Here is a 19,348-nt window from a genome sequence, read left to right on the forward strand (position 1 = left end):
AGAAAATCCAACTGTCAAACAGCATCATGAAAGAAGGATGAAAAATTAAATTCACTGTAGTAATTGTTAATATAATTGCTGCATTGCTCAAAATAAAATGCATTTATAGTTTTAATTCTCTTTTTTGTTACTTGGAGTATGTTACATGCTGGAGGGAAATCTGTGTTTGATTTCAGCCCACAGGTTGGTTGCTTTGTTTGTTTAATTATGGGAATGCAACACAGCTGCTCTTATTATGCAAGACAGTTTTCATAGCCACATCCTCCTTTACATGCCATTTAAATACTATTTTTTTTTTCCTTCTGCCCAACTGAAAACAGCAATACTGGAAATTCATAGCTAGTGTGGTGAGGTTGTGTTTTGAAAAATGATTCAAAATTCTTTTACAATTCTCTCTGTAACTTCCAGATCAAACTTCTTCAGGTTCTTTAAACTTTTTTTTATTGACTTAGAAGAGCAAAACACTACCTTATACTTACCCTGGAATCAATGTAAATGATACTGTATGTTACACTGCATCACCAATAACAAAAGGTCGGCAAATGGAGCATAAGAGTTGATATCACTCCCACTGAAATACGTTTATTTCCCCATCGAAGTCATTGAAAGCAGAGGGGGACAGAAACATAGCCAGACATGTATTTCTAAGGTGCATGTGTAAAACCACTGACTTCAAACTCTTAAATATCTTTTTTTCTTTCTTATGGAAAATACATTACTTAGGCTGCTTATTCTTAAATAGGTCCAGTTCCTAAGCTCTGCAGAAGCAAGCTTAAATATTCCTTGAATAAAGAGGTATTTTATTAGGAAATTGAAAATTAAGTTCTAAAGACCTATGGTAAGAGTGCTAACTCTGTCATCTACATGTTGAATAAAAGACTCGCATCACTGCACATTTCTGTATCTCATACAAAGTGTATGTATGTGTCAGGTTACAGAATTATGGTACTCCAAAACACCTTAATTCTATTTATATTCAAAAAGCATAATGCCTAATTGACCTTAAATTTAAAAAATATGGATGTTTTAGGTTCTCAGTTTGCCAGTGGTCTTACAATGGACAGCTGTTACAAAATTGCCAAAATTTTGTAATAATCAGGTCATTAAATGAGCAGGTAGTCCACCTGATGAGCTCACATTGCTAATGGTTTTCAGTATACAGGATCAAAAGTCCAAAGAAAAACCCCTGAAAATAATCCAATGTGGTTATCAGGTCCTCAGCACCAACAGTTCTCTTCTTCAGATGTGCTCCTATTGCATCACGCTAGCCGGTGCAGAGCTAGCCAAAGAGCGTCAGAATGCAAATGGTTGTAACGTAATAAACACCCAGAATGTTTCCTGGAAATCTCCTTTTCCATCCATCCGCTGCATAATGTATTCAATGCATTTGCTTTCAAACTGTAAGACAGTAATGAGCAATATTATGATAACAGATCTTTTATTAAGATGCAATTAGGAAATTCTAAAATAGGCTAATTCTGCATCTACAAGGTAGATGTCTACAGGTCAGCTAATCATTTTAGACCCCTTTTATATTTAGTGGAGAGAAATAGGCCTCATTTTAGATTTCTACATTAGAGTGGGATAAATGGCATCCTAGACTCCATTGACTCTAAACGAAGCTTCATGAGACTGGTTCAGGTAAACTGCATCCTAAGTGTCTCATTTAAAACATGTAGTATCAACCTTAAATATGACTACAAATTGCTGCTGTGAATTTATTTATTAATACATGCCAGACTTTAAGACCCTCTAGTACCTGCTGCTAAATAGAGCTGATCCAACTTTTTTCCTGTCAAAGTGGAACAGAATCTTATGGTTCATCTTTGAAAATTTAAATTTCAGATTTCAAATTCAAATTTTAAAAGGAGTTAATGGTATTTAGGGCAGGATTTCTAGAAGTGCCTAAGTGAAGTAGAAAAAAATCACTTAGGTGTATTGAAAGTCAAGGATATACGTGATTCCACAGCATTTCATTGAAAAATCAAAATAATGTGAAAGGTATTACAGAAAACTAGGCATGTTAAAGAGTTTCTCAAAAAATATGTCAATATTTGTATGTCAATATTTGTATTTTATTGCAACTGAAAAAGGATCAGTTTAGAGTACACAGTATAAGTATGTACAGGTATGTAGTTTTCTGGAAAAAAAGAGAGATTTGTTTCAGGAAGCTCTCCATCATTCAAATGATTCATAACTCTATTAAAAAAACTCCTTTTCCTGTTTTCAAATCAAGCCCTTACCCATTTCATTTCCAGGACTTACAACTTTTTCTTTTGTCTTTAATAATTTTCTATTTCTTAATTAATTTTGTTAATGCTTTCTGGACTTTTTAAACACCATTTTAATTTTCTCTAATGTCAACCTAATAACCTTACTTTTTCTATTTTGCTGTTTAACTTTCTTGCAACTTTATTTTAGCTTTTGATTACTCTTTTTTTTTTTTTTTTTGTAAGTAAAAGTGTTGCATTCTATCTCTGGTACTTTTCCCTTTTTGTAGGACCAATGTCTCTTTTTTAGTAGTAGCAGTAGAAACAAGCCTGTGAAATTAAACTCTTGGAAGTAAGATATATAATGGCACAATTACATTAATTGTGCTATGTGAATGTATTAATTGTGTAAGATCATAATATATATCACAACAATTAGATGGCAGCTAATGAAAAGCATCCTCAGCTATCCATGACTCAAACTTTACACAGTATACATTTTCTAAATTTCTGTTACATATGTTCTGTAGCATCATCCTGAGCTAACTGTTGTGGACTGGAAACACAGATGCAGGAAGATATTTTCAAGTCCACTAATTTTGGGTACTCACCTTGGGAGAATCATGTTTTGATTCTTCTGAGATGATAAATAGTCACAATTTTCATGGACTTTAATTTAGTTACCAAATCCTCAGCTTTTTTGCAAATTGTATCCTGGAAGCCTGCAGTTGGGAAACTAAGATTAGGGAAACACAATTAGAAGGAAGAACATGAACATCCATTATTGCTTTTTACGTAAGGTATTTAAAAAAAAAAAAGTTCTTCGATTTTAAATGTGTTTAGTAGATAACAATATCTAAATGCTAAGAGGGACTTTGGAACATCTGAATAGACAGACACCTTTCTAGTTGCCTAGAATGTCTTTGAGAAGATGGCTGAGAGAGCCATCAGCTGAAAGCGCACGGTGAGGTGGTGGAGGCATGCGAGCGAGCACGCGGGAGGCTCTCCTGTGCGTGCCTGTGAACTCGTCCCCTCGCTCGCACCACGCTGCTCACCTTTCCCAAAGAACGCAAAAGTTCTGCAGCCCACTAAAAAATAATTGTAACATATCAGCTCAGTGCAAGACTAAAAGTTGTGTATACGTTCTACATGACTGGATATGAGTCACGTATCAGTGGATTTAACTGAACATAACCTTACAGCGGGGCTGCTCCTACTTGCTGAGATCCAGGTGTTCACCAGGTGAATCAGGCCTGCTCTGCAGACATGCCCAAGAATGTTAGCCAAGAAGGTTGCCATCCGACAAAGCGTAATCACTGAAAAGTGTGTTCAGCAACCTTAGTAGTAAGTCTTGCTACATTTCTCGATGACAGGAAATGACCAGGCCTGCTTTAGATCCCGCTTAACCCAGACTCAGTGTTATCTTTTAGCAGTTGTAGTTAGTGGAATCAGTGGGTGGCAGAGATCGAACTCTGGCAGTTTTATAGGATGCTCCCGGGCAGAATTCAATTTCTTCACAGTTAATGCTTATCAATGCTTGGTTACAGTAGCGAGCTGCACAGGTTCATTTGTATCGTATGAGTTTTAGAACATAAAAACAAGAGTCAGCTATGTCATCAGGTCACCTAAATGCCACAACTCCTGTACAAGTTCAGGGTATTCCATGATTACATCTGCTCCCTGTTTATCATTCTAACCAGCATTCCAACATTTCCTGAAATTCCCCTGTTGTTGATGTGTATTTGTTTTCTCTTATCTGATTTTTCTCTGTCAATTTGCATCAACCTGATTTCTTTTGTCTTAGATAATAAATTCTCTTGGCAGGAGTTGTCTCTTTTGTTTATGCTTATGCTACATCTAACAGTGCTAATTTGGAATCCCGTGAGCCTATGGTAATACAAATACTATACAAAATACACCAATATATGGCCTACTGCTTTAATTAAGTTTTTTTTTTTTTACAGATTACAATCTGAACTGACAGTAAATAGTCCACGTTTCCCATAGCCCCCATTTCATTTGCAAATGCCATCCATGTTGTTATCTGTTTTTTGCCTCTCCTTTTGAATCCTTCTGTTTATACAGGAACAGATCCTTTATCCGTTTTCACGTAGAAAAAGAGAATATTGGCTAAATTGTGCAGCAAGTTACTTTCTGTCTCCTCTTCCCTTGCAACCACAACCTCTAGTTTGTGCAAAATGTTTATGCTGGATTAAACCAACATATTTATAATAAACTTTCACTATATGAATTACTAAGTCTGCATTATCAGTGCAGATAATACTACCAAAATAATTTAAGAATACCATTTTTTCTAAATAATTATGTATTTAATGTTAACAACTTCCAGTTCATTGTTAAGATCAATTTATCTTGGGTCTAATCCACAGAACATAAGCAAAGTATGCTGAAAATTATACAAAACCTGGGTCACGTCTAGCAGAATGCGCAGGTTTTTAAGGCTTGTTTTCACTTTGTCTTCTGGAAAAAAAAAAAAAAAAAAAGGCCTTACAATTTAGTTCTTAGAACTCAGGTTATTTTCTCTGTTATTTTGCGTAACAATTTACTGTTACTAGTAATTTCCCTTGTAAGCTTCCAATTGTTTTCAACTGGAATCTGTAAAATATGTATTTAATATGCTGGTATTTGGCAGGATATTCCTTGGAACAAATAAACTGTATGTTCAGTATTAGAAGAAAATTAAATTTTTTTTACACTCTAGTTTGTTATCTAGAGACCATATTTTAACAACAGCAAATTAATACATGGAAGATATTAATGCAGTGTAACACAATAGCAGCATATTGTCTTCATATGTACAAAAATATTAAAAGTCTTTCCAGGTTATTTTAAGATTCTTACAAGTTAGGGATAATCAGTAGCTATACTTTTATGTATAATACACCTGAAACTGCAAGCAATTAAAACATTTTAGCTGATTACAAACCAGAAAATGAACTTTACAAAAGCTAGTGATAGTAGTAAACGCCTAGTGCATAATTTCATTTCTAAATAGACTAGTTATCTGATGATTGCTTTACTGTTCTACTTTGCTTTGTGATGATATGACAAGATATATGAAATCAGGAGTGAATTTCTATTTCATTACAAATATTTTAACTCCAGATTTTATTGTGGCTTGCTTTGTCTTTCATTTGGTGACATGTAAAATATGAGTACGAATTGAATGCACATTTTGTGATTATAAAAAATCCACAGTAATAAAGCATTCTTGTATCTTTGGTTTTTATAAGTTTATGAAGAATTTTAAATACATGATTATTTTATCTGCTTTAAAACATTTTCATTCCTGTAATTGTAAACCCACTGCAATCATGTCCACTAGATGGCAGTGCAGAATATATTAAAAAAGTTTAACAGTGCACAATAAACATACACAATATTAACAAATTCTAAGACTAATAAAATCTAAGTCTGTTTGTTCATGAAATAGGAAAATAGATAGATGTTGACCTTACCCAACCAACATTTATTAGTGAGCCATCAACACCTTAGTTCAACTCCCATATTTGTTAGATCCCTCCCCAGGACCTAAAGTTTCTTGAATAATAAAAAAGTCTAATAAAAAGTCAATTTTTTTCTTCATTATTAAAAAGGGTCATCAACTTCTTTTCATGTCACTGTAGCTAAACAGCTATTTTTCCATATAGTATACATGAGCAAACCTAGCCAATTTTTCTTTCCTGTATCTTTATATATATATATATGTGTGTGTGTGTGTGTGTGTGTGTGTATATATATATGTACTGCTAATAAAATTCCTCTGGAACACATTATTGTGGCAAGTAAAACTGCACATGTAGAGCTTTTATAAGCAATGAATTGCTTATATTTCAATAACTCTAAATCTAAATGGTTATATTTAGAGGACTTCTAAGGCATAAAATAGCTTTATATGCCAGATGCCGAAAAAGTAAAGCCTTTCAGAGCTTTCACTTGTTCCATTACAAGATGTTCTACATCTTCCCTGTTCAGAGAGCGCATGAAATGCAGACAGCTCGAGCACTTGCTTGTTACAGGCTGCATTTAACTACACACCATTAGTTTACTCACAACAAACTGCTTCCCGAGGTTCAAGCCCTTCCTGAGGGCTTCTTCAAATACATCAGTAGCAAGAGGAAGACTAGCGAAAATGTGGGCCCTTTGCTGAATGGGGTGGGTGCCCTGGTGACGAAGGATGCAGAGAAGGCAGAGTTACTGAATGCCTTCTTTGCTTCATTCTTTACTGCTCAGGCCAGCCCTCAGGAATCCCAGACCCTGGAGGCAAGAGAGAAAGTCTGGAGGAAGGAAGACTTTCCCTTGGTGGAGGAGGAGTGGGTTAGAGATCGTTTAAGCAAACTTGACACCCACAAATCCATGGGCCCCGATGGGATGCACCCACGAGTGCTGAGGGAGCTGGCAGACATTATTGCTAAGCCACTCTCCATCATCTTTGAAAGGTCATGGAGAACAGGAGAGGTGCCTGAGGACTGGAAGAAAGCCAGTGTCACCCCAGTCTTCAAAAAGGGCAAGAAGGAGGACCCAGGGAACTACAGGCCAGTCAGCCTCACCTGCATCCCTGGAAAGGTGATGGAGCAGCTCATCGTGGAGGCCATCTCCAAGCATGTGGAGGAAAGAAGGTGATCAGGAGTAGTCAGCATGGCTTCACCAAGGGGAAATCATGCCTAACCAATCTGATAGCCTTCTATGATGGAATGACTGTCTGGGTAGATGAGGGGAGAGCAGTGGATGTTGTCTACCTTGACTTCAGCAAGGCTTTTGACACTGTCTCCCATAATATCCTCACAGACAAGCTCAGGAAGTGTGGGCTAGATGAGTGGACAGTGAGATGGATTGAAAACTGGCTGAATGGCAGAGCTCAGAGGGTTGCGATCAGCGGCGCAGAGTCTAGTTGGAGGCCTGTAGCTAGCGGTGTCCCCCAGGGGTCAGTCCTGGGTCCAGTCTTGTTCAACTTCTTCATCAATGACCTGGATGAAGGGACAGAGTGCACCCTCAGCAAGTTTGCTGACGATACCAAACTGGGAGGAGCGGCTGATACACCAGAGGGCTGTGCTGCCATTCAGAGAGACTTGGACAGGCTGGAGAGGTGGGCGGAGAGGAACCTCATGAAGTTCAACAAAGGCAAGTGCAGGGTCCTGCACCTGGGGAGGAATAACCCCATGCACCAGGACAGGTTGGGGGTTGATCTGCTGCAAAGCAGCTCTGCGGAGAAGGACCTGGGAGTGCTGGTGGACACCAAGTTAAGCATGAGGCAGCAATGTGCCCTTGTGGCCAAGAAGGCCAATGGGATCCTGGGGTGCATCAGGAAGAGTGTTGCCAGCAGGTCGAGGGAGGTGATCCTCCCCCTCTACTCAGCCCTGCTGAGGCCACATCTGGAGTACTGCGTCCAGTTCTGGGCTCCCCAGTACAAGAGGGATGTGGCACTACTGGAGCAAGTCCAGCGAAGGGCCACAAAGATGATTAGGGGACTGGAGCATCTCTCTTATGAGGAAAGGCTGAGAGAGCTGGGCCTGTTTAGCCTGGAGAAGAGAAGGCTGAGAGGAGATCTTATCAACGTGTACAAGTATCTGAAGGGAGGGTGTCGAGAGGATGGGACCAGACTCTTTTCAGTGGTGCCCAGAGACAGGACGCGAGGCAACGGGCACAAACTGAAACACAGACGCTTCCATCTGAACATGAGGAAATACTTTTTCACTGTGAGGGTGACAGAGCACTGGAACAAGTTGCCCAGAGAGGTGGTGGAGTCTCCTTCTCTGGAGATATTCAAAACACGCCTGGACATGATCCTGTGCAATGTGCTCTAGGTGACCCTGCTTGAGCAGGGGGGTTGGACTAGATGATCTCCAGAGGTCCCTGCCAACCTCAGCGATTCTGTGATAATCACGTGGTTGCAGTGGGAAAATGAAATAGCCACATGAGGGCACTCTATGCTATGGAAGGGAAGTCAGAGAAGTTGAGACTGAAAGTTACTTTACCCATTCATGATTAAAAAATACATTTGTTTAGAGTAGCAACAGTGAACCAAACAAAACACGACAATGTGACAAATACCTTTTTTATTCTAAAGTCCTCTCCTTCCTCCTTTACTTCAGAAATTGTGTAACTCTCTTCAGATAATAATTCTTGCTGTTTTTAGCTGTATGACTACTCCATAAGTGGCATCTCAGGTACTGAATCTACACATATTTTATCCGCGCAGATCATGTGCACAGATCCAATCATGCATGGAGACAATACAATAATATCTTACTGGAAATCATGTTAAAATAATCCTCACAAGGAGATGTTTGTAACACAGTGGGAAAGGATTGTTTAACAAATATTGCGAGAGGGAGAAGTCTGTTTCTGTGTGTTCACTAGGCACAATGTTTTGGAGAAAATAGTCACGTAAATCTTGAATAGTTCTACTGCAGTACTAAAAATATAAAACCTAGGATATTGTTATCTGACATCTGCTGCGTGTAGCGTATGCATAAACGCATGTAGACGGAAGAAAAACATTAGAGTTCACAGATTGCACAAACCGTAACGATGATGAACCTTAGGCAATACAATTCAACTTTGAGAGAAGGTTGAATTTGCAGAACTGTTGTTTCCAGAAAAAAAGAGCAAGAAGTATCTATCTTAACTGAAGCATGATAAATAGGAAACTTTCTAGTGCCCATTTCTAAAACATTTTTCGAAATGAAACTAGGTATCATCCCACTCTGATTCAAGTACAGTGATAGCTTCCTCAGTTTTCAGAAGAAATGATGTAAGAAAAATATATTTGCCTTTCATGTAGTTCAGTGAAACACATTTTTCATACTTACGGGAGACTGAAACCTCCATAGATATGCAAAAGTAGCAGATAAAGAGAACAAGAAAACAGCTCTTAAGTAAACCAGCTGCCAAAATAGCATCATCGAGGAGATAGGTTTGTTGAGCCAGCATTTGATAAGAGACAAGATGGAGATTTCCTCTGCAGCAGGAAAAATGTGTAGCTTTAGCCCTTGTATGTGCATTACTGGGAGATTAAGAGCTAAACGACTGTTGATATGAAGGGAATATGAAAGCTCTGTGGCATAGACTATACTGTGAATAGCTTGATAATCTCTTTTTATATTGAATACTGTTCTACTTATTTTTTTTCATTTATATCTCTCCCTTCTCTCTATAGCTTCCAGACAACTCTGCTTTGTGGCTAGTGAGCTCCATTTACTCATAGCTGCTTTTGCTTTTTATTCTTCCTTCTTGCTCCTGTCATTTATAGCCATCAACAAAGTCACTACCACCAAAAAAAATCTGCTCCCTCACCATTAACAACCTGCAAGTGGTAGAAAATCTATTCTATAGCCAGACTGTCAACTAAATGCAAATTCTTAGTATTTTTAGTCATATTTTCATTATTTATTTTTGAATGAGTATGAAATCTTTACATGTTTGTCTTTGCCTGCATTCTCTGAATGGTTGATGTCATTCACCTGTCCTTTGTGCGAGGCAGATTCTCAATACCTGTATTAGCGTCTGCCACACTATTACATTGGCTTACCTTGCTTTATATGATAAGCCCTTTGCAAAGCATGGTTGTACAACAGCAAACAGATTGTGGCATGCACATTCCTATGGCATAGTGTATTCACATTCAGCTATTTGAGCCTTTTTCAAAGCTTTCAGGAAGCTTTTCATACAGGTAATCTGTTTTCAGCATAGTGGATCCTACATTGCCTATTCAGAAGACTTTTAATAGTAGAATTTTATGTATTTATATTTTAAACAGAACTCATGCAGTTGTTTGGAAAGAGAGATAAGTTTATATCCATTCTACTTGTACAAAGCAATGTTTTATACAAACCTTATACTTTCCACCAAAGGAGTTCAAAGATCTCTACAAACAGTAATACATTGTAAATGGTTAAGAGCATTGTGATGTACATATTACCTCCATTTTATAGGTGAGGAAATTACTATATCAGGAAATTTTATTATTCAGCAGAGGAAATTAAAAAAAATCATGTAGTAGATATCAATTTTCATTTTGTTTTTCTGCTGCAGCAGAAATATGATAATTTGTGTATCTTTAACTCTCTTGTCAATCCTTAAAACGTTTCTACCACCTTACACTATTGTTAAGTATTCATAATACTGTTTTTCAATTATAATCACTTCTTTCATGGAATGAGTATGCAACAAGTAAGTATGTAACAATTCAATTAGAAACACAGGGAGAATTTAGAATGGCGAGTTATTTGCCTGACTATTAGTACTTAAAGGTTTCCCCAGTTACTTCTTTCTTACAGCACTGCAAGCGCTGGTAAGCTGATCTAAGAATGGGGGCAAGAAAACAGGCACTGTCAATTGTGTCCTCAATTCTCCTTCGTTAAAAGCTTTTCTCACAAACACCAAACCAAATGTTGAACAGCACATTCACAACTTGTTTTAGCTGTTTGTATCCTTCAAGCAGTGCTAAATAATGGGAACAGTTTAGTTGCTAGTGTACTCTGGCTTACTTTGGCATGCTCTGGTGCACTGACAAATATGCCTATCAAACTATGAGACACATAAGGTGGTAGCTAATAGCTTGTGATTCCTGTTTAGTATTTATAAAAATAGATTTTGATTACAAATCCTAAAAAATTGTCAAATTAAAAAAATACATTAAAATGTTGTATTTCAGACTGTGCATCTATGCTTTGAAGTGTGAAACACTTTAGCATTATTGTACATTATTGTGTAAAATCAAATCATTAGAAACCTAAGAAAATCGAAGTAAAGATATTTAATACAAGAAATGTAAATAGATTTGTATTTGGTACTCCCTTCAACAACAACAACCCCCTAACCTTCCAAATAAATAAACCCTGTAATTCACACAAAGTAACATAATGTAGAGCTAGCTGAGCTACTGGCAAAGCCTCACAGTTGTTAGCTCAGCTTTCTAACTGAGCTATACCTGTGACTCAGCAAGGCTTTTCCTTCCTGTGCTTCTGGCACCCACAAAAGTCAAGCTGGTATCTTACCACAGCACTAATTTAGGCAATATAAGTTTTCAGAGGCTCCAGCAATGGGCAATAGTGAAAAATTCTTAAAAATAAAGATATATGTAATTTGCTCCTAATCTACTCACACAGACTCTCAGTCTTACGTCCAGTGTAAAACAGAGTTTAGGAAAGGAAATATAACTAAATACTTAAAAGCCTTCAGATGTGTAACATTCTTATAAACATATATAAATACAGTTGGGAAAAAGCAATGTACTAATGTTCCAACTTTAACAATATTGCTCAATACTTGCCTTTCTAAGGACATATTGTTCTTGTTTCTCTTTATAAGCCAACTGAAATGCAGATTTTTCTCAGCATTGCTGGCAGTTTATCAAAAAAGGACAGGTAAGTTAGATGATCAGGTTTATACACACTCTTTAGAGTAAACTTGTTGCTTGCCTAATCCATTCTGTATTTCAGACAGCTCAGGACTCCACTGCATCATTAGAGTATTGGCTTTCATCACATTTACAAAATAAGTTGTGAAAACAATGCTTGTATGTTATGACTGCACTTTCCTGTGATGCCCTGCAAGTTCTGCTTTTGTCCTTCTATTCTTTTAGAGGTAGAGGAAGAATAGAGATAGTGACCAGCTTTAATGACCAGCTAAACCTTGAGCGGTCCATGAAGAGATCTGCGATGCAATTAATTTATGGTAGTTCAGTTTCTTCCAGTTCCATATGCCCACTGAGGAATTAATTTATGACCTATGACAATAAGTGTAAGCATGCAGTCTTTAAGGAGACAAAGATGTAGACATCAAACATCAGATCTCCCATAACATCCTCACAGACAAGCTCAGGAAGTGTGGGCTAGATGAGTGGACAGTGAGGTGGATTGAGAACTGGCTGAATGGCAGAGCTCAGAGGGTTGCGATCAGCGGCGCAGAGTCTAGTTGGAGGCCTGTAGCTAGCGGTGTCCCCCAGGGGTCAGTCCTGGGTCCAGTCTTGTTCAACTTCTTCATCAATGACCTGGATGAAGGGACAGAGTGCACCCTCAGCAAGTTTGCTGACGATACCAAACTGGGAGGAGTGGCTGATACGCCAGAGGGCTGTGCTGCCATTCAGAGAGACTTGGACAGGCTGGAGAGGTGGGCGGAGAGGAACCTCATGAAGTTCAACAAAGGCAAGTGCAGGGTCCTGCACCTGGGGAGGAATAACCCCATGCACCAGGACAGGTTGGGGGTTGATCTGCTGCAAAGCAGCTCTGCGGAGAAGGACCTGGGAGTGCTGGTGGACACCAAGTTAAGCATGAGGCAGCAATGTGCCCTTGTGGCCAAGAAGGCCAATGGGATCCTGGGGTGCATCAGGAAGAGTGTTGCCAGCAGGTCAAGGGAGGTGATCCTCCCCCTCTACTCAGCCCTGGTGAGGCCACATCTGGAGTACTGCGTCCAGTTCTGGGCTCCCCAGTACAAGAGGGATGTGGCACTACTGGAGCAAGTCCAGCGAAGGGCTACAAAGATGATTAGGGGACTGGAGCATCTCTCTTATGAGGAAAGGCTGAGAGAGCTGAGCCTGTTTAGCCTGGAGAAGGCTGAGAGGGGATCTTATCAATGCGTACAAGTATCTGAAGGAAGGGTGTCGAGAGGATGGGACCAGACTCTTTTCAGTGGTGCCCAGAGACAGGACGCGAGGCAACGGGCACAAACTGAAACACAGACGCTTCCATCTGAACATGAGGAAATACTTCTTCACTGTGAGGGTGACAGAGCACTGGAACAGGTTGCCCAGAGAGGTTGTGGAGTCTCCTTCTCTGGAGATATTCAAAACGCGCCTGGACATGATCCTGTGCAACGTGCTCTAGGTGATGCTGCTTGAGCAGGGGGGTTGGACTAGATGATGTCCAAAGGTCCCTGCCAACCTCAACCATTCTGTGACTCGGTGATTGCATAAGTCAAGAAATATACAAAACATTGTGAAAAGAGTCTACCAGTGAGCTTCACTAAGTGTTAAGTGAAAACAAATTGAATACTTAGCTAAAAGATGTCCAGTAAATGGGAATTATTTCTGACATAATAAACAACATGTAAGTTCTTTTTTTTTCCCTTTTACAAAAAATATTTAGGGCATTTCAGACATCATAAACTGAATAAAGGCTTTTCTTTACTCCAGAAGTTGTATTTCATCATTCTTCAATGTATAGGAATGTGTAGGTGTGGAATGGTCCAAGAGACGACATATGCAACACACCAAATAGTTATTAAGACAAAAAAAATCATTGAACAACAGTCAAGACAGCAAATAATGGAATCATTTCTATAGTTTATTAAATAAAATATTAATTCAATTAGAATGTCAGTCTTTTTATTTTTGTCAATCTAACCTATATATTCTTCAAAGGTCTGTGCTCTAACTAAAAATAAATCTGTAAGTAATATTTACATAAGCAGCATATCCCTTTTTCTGTCTTTACTGATGCCATGACAATCTATGAATTTTTCTCAATAAAACTTTCCATAAGTGCGTCATAAGATTGTAACTGAAATATACCTAATTCTTTTAACCTAGTTCTTCAAAAAATGTATTAAAAATATAGCGATGAAGACCCAGTATGTAAAATTAGTTGTTTGAAGATGACATAAATGGTATTCACATTGATTTATTATGTACTGGTGAAGTATTTATTTTCTGTGCAAAGGGCATAAGCATTTCTTTTGGTGGCAGTGCCAGTTTAAGTGGCTTTAGCTCCCTGCTCCTTCTTACTCATGTATTTACCACTCAGTTAAGGCAGTACTTCTTGTGTGACTGGGCAGACCAGACTTGAGAAGTGATGCAGGTTGAAAGTAACTTTTTTTCTAGATATCTTGCTTTTAACACAGATTACTTCCCAGATATGGTTTTGGCTACACAAACACTTGTATCAAAATAACTGAGGCAGTAGGAGTGAGATGTGAGCAGCAACTGGGGGCTGCTTAACTTGGCTTTGCTTCTTGGGTTACACTTTCTAATTTAAAGAACCTTTCCCTTTGCACACCAAAGCCAAAAAAACAAACAAACAAAAAGAACAAACAGAATTGTTACTGAAGTGCTGATATTTCCTTGACTTTGTAGGATATCGTATCAGGTTGGATGTTTCAAGTTAGAGAGAAAAGAGGACTCAGGCAGACAGTCATTCCGCTGGCAGTGAAGTGCCTGGCTTTCAAATTTATATTCATAACCATCTTGTGTAAATTATGATGATCATAAAGCATCCTATCCTGTGTGGACTTCATATGGATTGCCTTTGGTCCTAGCATTTGAAATTAAATTGGTTCATATCAGGGATTGATACCCATTTAATCAGAACAATTTTAGAATGATTTCAGTAAAGCTAAATCTTTTGTAGCACAGATTGGTTTGGCCTCAGCTAACAAATATACTACCCCAAGCTTGCCCCAGTAAGAATGTAGCACTTTCTGTTCATTACCCCCATCTTCCAGCCCACTAACCTGGTAGGCCAAACTAAATCCAAGCAGAACTTTATCAGCTTCAGTGAGCCAGGTCAGGTATGCAAGAGCTGAAGCTGGTTGATCATCCTTGCATCGCTAGAAACTAAATCCCTTTGGCAATTCACTCATTCTTGTGACTAGGAGTTTCTCAGACTGGAGCTTTAATTTTCAGTTTACCTTTTAGATTCCTTATTTCATTAAAAAAATAGAGAAAAGAGGTATAAATAAAGATAAATCAATGAAGTATCAAAGCTGTTTGCAACTTACTTGAAAAATAATAGAAAATAACTACTTTTCCAACTTTACGCTGCAAAAGTTCCATGGAAATTCTCAATTTGTGTATAAATAACTCACTCTAGCGGTTTTCTTCCTCACTGCTTATAATCAGATTTCCACTTTCACAAATATTTTTTTTACATGTTACTAGACTCACAACATCTGCTTTTGTCTTTATGGCTACACTAAGCAAAGATGGAATTTCTTCCAAAGGCATCACCAAACTATTCTCGGTATTTTTACGCTTGCCTGTTCATTTGATTACATTAATATTCTATCAAATATTTTCTAATTCACCAGATGTTTTCTACTAAAGCAAGTCCTTTGATGAACGGATATAAGAAGTTTGTACTTAATGGGTCAACTATACTAGTAGAAAAGGTTATGAGTATAAATCAAGGGAAAAGAAACTCTTACTTAAAATTCTGAAAAGACACATAAAAACATATGCAACAAACAAAAGGAGGGAAACAGAGCTCAAAACAGGAAGGGGATGTTGTTCAATATTTCAACAAAGGAAACGAAGGATGAAAACTGAAAACTTTCATAAGCAACAAGGACATTCTAAACATCGTATTATTTACACTGCATTGTGATTTTGATAGTTGTGTTAAATAAGTTCTAGGAGGCAAATAACTAACTTATGCGGTCAAAGGCAAAAGCCTTTGCAGATAAATGTAATTCACTTTTCCCATGAAGTGTGAAGCCACAAATAGTTGTTTTCTGAACACAAAAAATCAGTATCTCAGTTCTCTTCACTCCATGAAAAGACTGAATACTTGACCTGTATGAACATATTACTAATGCTGACATATATATCCTCCAATTCTTTAATTACAATGAGTCCTGGGGAATTAACTCAGGCCTTTCATTCTTATTAGACACACTATCAAATAGTGTTTCATAAAAAACAACAAAAACGAAAATGTTAAGTACATTAAGTAACTTCAGAATACGTATAGATATGTAATACTGTAACAGACAGAGTAGTATAAATCCTTCTTGCATTACTTCGTAAAGTATTGAACCGTAGCTAAGACACATGTTAAAACACCACTAGTACCACAGTTTATGACCCAAGCCTTTATGTGATCCAGGTATTATTAAAACCGGGGACATAGGCCTTATACTTCCTGGAGCAAGAAACTTTCAAACACACAGCAGAGACCAAACATGACTCACACCATGTGAACGTATCCTTGGGCAGCGAGGGGGGAAAACAGGAACTGTTCTTTATCTCTCAGCAGTTTCTAATGTGTTTAGTCAAATAAACACAGAGCTTGATGTCACACGCCTGAAGGAAAAACACACACTCCCAGGAGTAACTGATGCGAGGGACGTGCTTTCGGTAAACACGGGAATTCACGCACAGGCGCCAGCTCCGCGGGCCGCCCCTGCGGCCCCTCGGCGCGCTTCCTCCCACCTGCGGCGCCGCCGCGGGGCCGGTGACCGCCAGGGCCCAAGCGCGGCTCCGCTCCGCCCCGCCCCGCTCCCCAGCGCCCGCCGCGGCCCAACAGCCGCCCTTACCGGCGGCGCCCAGCCGGCACGCAGCGGAGCCGCGCCGCGCCACAGCCCTCCCGTCGCACACCGCAAGCGCGGCCCCGGAGGGAGCGGGGCCTCCCCCCGCCCGCCGCGCCCAGCGAGGGCCGAGGCGGCCCGACGCCCCCGGCTGTTACCCGGCTCCACACGACGGGCCGCTGCGCCCCCCGCAGAGAGGGGCGGCACCGCCCCTCCCCCACACGGCCGGGCCGGCTCCGAAGCCCGCTGCACGGCGGCGTCCCGCCCCCCAGCCAATGAAGAGCGCTGCCGGCTGCCCCGCCTCGGCGGTTGGCCAGGCCGCCAGCCGTTGGGCGCCCGGCGACCAATCGGAGCCGGCGCCCGCGGCCGCCGAAGCGCAGGCTCCTCCTCCTTCCGCGGCCGCTGGGGCTGGGAGGCGCCGCAGACGCCATTTCCTCAGCGCCCCCGCGGCGGCGCGGCTGCATCAGCGCTGACGTGAGGCCGACGTGCGGCTCCGCCCGGCCCAATCCCCCCCACCCCCCTGTGACGGGGGCATCACGTACGGGGCGGCGGGTGAGTGCGGGAGGGGGCGGGGACACGTGTGCGCGCAGCCCGACCCCCCGCGGGGCCGGGAGAGGGGGAGCGCAGAGGGCAGCGGCCGGCCAGGCAGCGCGGGGGCGGGGGGCGCTGCGCCGCGCCGCGCCGCCCGGCCCCGCCGCCGGGAGCGCGCTGCGGTGGCGCACGGGAGCGCGCCCCGCGCCGCGTCCGCCGCCGGAGCCGCGCCGCGCCCGCCCGCCTCGCTCGGCTCGGCTCGGCTCGGCCGGCGGGGGCCGCGGGGCCCCGTCCCGTTGCAGCCCGAGTGCTGCGGGACCGGCTGGGGCCTGGCCTGGGAGGGGGGCCGGCCCGACTCGCCCAGCCCGGGCGAGGGAGGCGGCGGGGCAGCGCCCCTTGCCGCCGCTGCCAGAGGGCCCCGGGCCCTCCGCCGGGGGCTCCTCCCGCGGGCGGCAGGCCGGGCTGCGTCCCTGCCTGTGGGGTTCCCGAGCGCGGCAGGGGGGCCGGCGGGGGAGCTGCGCCCGGGCTGCCGAGTGTAAGGGCCTGCCTGAGCCGTGAGCTTTCTGTCCGCATCCGCCACTGCCGCGCCGACGCTTTAACTTAGCGCTGGGGCGAGCGGCGCGTCTCGTGGCGGCCGAATGATCCCGCAGATACTGACACGTAAACAGGATCCTCTTATCTGTTCAGCGCCTGCTGACGGGCTGACCTCTTTCTTCCACGCGTGGACTATTGTGTCCCGTTTACAGCAGGCTCTGTGCTCTCTCGGCAGGACTGTGGAGATGCTATGTCCAGCGTGACAGTCAGTATGCTTGTTCTTACAGTGATGGCAGGTTGGGATTTTCTGATTTTTTTTTTTTTTTGAGGGTTTTGGTAAGATCTATATCCTAGGATGAGGGAAAAAAATGGAAACATGTTAAGTGCTTAGGAGATGCAAGAAACTAAGTATTCTGCTGATACTGAAAACTTTGCAGAAAGAAGTTGCTATCAGAGTCTGATCTGCTACACTGTTGCTCATTTTACGTCATTGAATGCTGTCACCAGCTGGCTACTTCACATAGCAGTGTAGCAAAACAGATTTTAGATTTCATAATTTAGACTTCCTACTTAAAACACAAGGCTCTTCTGAAACTAATACATGCTGAGAGTTTCCATGGTGTGGATGGGGCACCACTTAATGCCAAACAGGTGTTTGTAAATTCACATCCTTGCTTTTCAGTAACTTTCCTGTGATTAAAAACCTTCAAAGAAATATCTAGAGCAAGGGTTGAAACATTTCTTAGCCTTTTCCTTACAATTTCTTTAGTAGTAAGCCATCTTTGTAAATGGTTTCTGATGTATAAAGTAATGCTGAAATAAAGAAATTATCTTTAAAATGTCTCTGGGTATTTAATTAGAAAAGTCATATATTTCTAGTAGTGCCAAATTCTGCACCGGTTTGCTTTCACAGTTGAAGCTCACCAACAGACATTAAACGCAATATTTAAAAAAACCTCGTAGAACAAACTGCAGTATGGAGCGGGGGGGAATAAAAGGATTTTTTTGGTATCTCTATTACACAAGGGTATATTTTGATAGGGGTGCTATGCTTATTATGTATGGAGAAAAAGTAACTAGAGGTTCATATGTCTAGTTTTAAATGACTTCTAATCTTTTAGGTCACATGGGCAACTTTTTCCTGTAGTTGTTGCTCTCCCTTAGTATTGTCCTGTCAGTGATGCTGTTCTGATTTAATCAAAAGCTTCTTCAGCTGATATGTTTTCTGACCCTGAGATAACACCTTAAACTGAGTTGACACTAAGAAAAAGTTGGTTTGAATTTGAAATATGTATAATCCTTATAAATAGGTCAGTGTTCACCTGACACTGACCTACTGTGCAGTGTCCATCACTATGTACACATTGTACAGTGTACTCTACTTTTTTGTGAGAAACTTTTTTTCAGACAGTAGTAGTTTATATGTGCTACATGGTTTGGGATAAGAAGTACGAATATTTCAGGGCCTGTATAAAGTGAATAAATTCTGACTATACTCCTAACTATAGGAATAGATTGCAATGAATGTGTTGGCAGAACATATTCATTATATTATCTTCTGTGGTGTGTGGAGGCATTCTTTTATTAATCCGATGAAGCATTCATGTTTTAGTTTGTATTGATGTTCTCAGTTTGCTGAAGGAGGAACGTTTTTCCTACCTTTTAAAAATGATTATTGTTATATTGGATACATATATAAAAACTGGAATGATTCAATAAGTTAACCATCCTGTCAAGGGAACTGTGGAGAAAAACTTGTCAGTATAAAGCATTCTTCTATGAACTGCTCAAATTTTAGTGAATTTCAG

The 19,348-nt window shown here is 41.0% G+C and overlaps 1 protein-coding gene and 1 long non-coding RNA gene across 4 annotated transcripts in view; one reads left to right on the forward strand and one right to left on the reverse strand.

Moving 5' to 3' along the window:
• Nucleotides 1-408: 408 nt before the first annotated feature.
• LOC106489961 (uncharacterized) lies at nt 409-16,710 on the reverse strand. Its single transcript, XR_010883528.1, has 4 exons — nt 16,634-16,710; nt 4,636-4,691; nt 2,822-2,946; nt 409-1,398 (listed from the first exon to the last, which is right to left on the reverse strand). It is a non-coding gene; the product is annotated as an uncharacterized lncRNA (long non-coding RNA).
• A 243-nt stretch (nt 16,711-16,953) lies between these two features.
• The window catches only part of CREM (cAMP responsive element modulator), a 32,341-nt gene continuing 29,946 nt past the window's right edge, over nt 16,954-19,348 (forward strand). Inside the window, exon 1 of one of the 3 annotated variants that reach the window (XM_067291895.1) lies at nt 16,954-17,027. The gene's annotated coding sequence lies outside the window, so the exon portion shown is untranslated. Of the gene's footprint in view, nt 17,028-17,368; nt 17,837-19,348 lie in introns of those variants that run through there. The other 2 variants (XM_067291896.1, XM_067291897.1) reach the window with 2 other exon arrangements.

The sequence above is a fragment of the Apteryx mantelli genome, chromosome 2 (genome assembly GCF_036417845.1).
Source record: "Apteryx mantelli isolate bAptMan1 chromosome 2, bAptMan1.hap1, whole genome shotgun sequence".
Lineage (NCBI taxonomy): Eukaryota > Metazoa > Chordata > Aves > Apterygiformes > Apterygidae > Apteryx > Apteryx mantelli.